Source organism: Canis aureus, chromosome 19 (assembly GCF_053574225.1).
Source record: "Canis aureus isolate CA01 chromosome 19, VMU_Caureus_v.1.0, whole genome shotgun sequence".
Lineage (NCBI taxonomy): Eukaryota > Metazoa > Chordata > Mammalia > Carnivora > Canidae > Canis > Canis aureus.
In genome coordinates, this window is record NC_135629.1 from 2,928,191 (window position 1) to 2,929,695 (window position 1,505).

A 1,505-nucleotide genomic window follows, 5' to 3' on the forward strand; every position below is an offset into this window, starting at 1 on the left:
AGTCACATGGAATTTCAAGCCATGGTCAGACCCACCCAAAGTCATAGGTTGGATCTTACAGAGTACGTGGTGAACAAAGTGAAGAACAATGAAATTTAGAACACACATCCATTTATGTGTTTAAAACCATAGACACTCCATAAAACACATATTTTTAAAACATGAACTATAAACAGAATAGGAGGGCTGTATTTGCTCGGCAGGAGACTGGGGAGAGGGGTGGGAGATACAGAAAATGATGAATACTAAAAAGTAACAAATAAACAGTGAATAATAAAATAATATGAAGAAAGGAGAAAATGTAAGTAAAAGAAGAAAGAACCAGCCATGATTAAGTAGCATGAAGTGAGGGGATGACTGACTCAGTTCTGTACACCTGAAGTTCAAGAATAAACACGTAAATCTATAAACAAGTAATGACAGGTGTCTACAGTCAGCGTCCTGGTCCTGGTCCCCTTTGGGGCTCAATCTGAGGTCCTCCCTTCTCCCCAGGACTTGGAGTGCCAGCCCCCTGGGCCCTGGTGCTTCGTTCTGTTCAGCCTCCAGGACTGCTGCCCAAGGGTGCTGTACCTTTTTCAGATGTGTGTCTCTGCAGTTTGAATGTTCATGCTTGGATGTTTAGCTTATGATCTGAGCTACTCACATTCAGGGTCTTAATCAATGGATTTTGACCAGAGAAGCAGAGCACCACTAAAACTCTTCTTCATTGACATCCTTTTGCAACCATGGGTCAGGGAGGGATTCTCAGCATCTCTATTGGAAAGTATTCTTCAGGTGGCTCTCAGGAGTTTTGCAGGTTGAAAACTACTGATGTTTAAAAAAAAAAAATTGTAAGACAGCAGGAAACAAAATTAGTGCGTAGAAATCAATAGCCCTGAAATACATATGTATATGTATTTGTATTTGTATACATAAAACAGAGGATATTAAGGAAGAGAAAAATCCCCTTTATAAAAACAACAAAGAAAGCAAAATATTTAGGAATAAATTCAAGAAGAAATATATAAGACCCATATTAAATACCTTTGAAAGACAGGAAAACATATGAAGAAATGGAAAGACATTCCTTGCTCTTGGATGGAATGACAGCATCATAAAGATGCCAGTTTTCCTTAAATTAATTTATAAAGTTTAAACAATCCCCATAAAAATAGCAACAAGCTTCTTCGTAGAGTTAGACAATTGATACTAAAGCTCTTAATTTGAAAAATGCAAGAATAGCACTGAATGTCTGAGAGGCAAGAATATCTTACCAGATGTTAAAGCATACCTTTTTAGACAGTGTGGTACTGGCACATAAAAAGACCAGCAGACCAGTGGAAAAGAACAGAAAGTCCAAAAATAGACCCAGCCACATAAAGGGATTCTGTGTTTGATAAAGATGGCATCTCAAATCACTGGGGCTTTTTAACAAACAGCCCTGGACAACTGGTTAGTTGTTTGCGAAAAGGTAACACAGCTCACACTTTACCCAAGAACTAATTCCAAAGGGATCAGGATCCAGA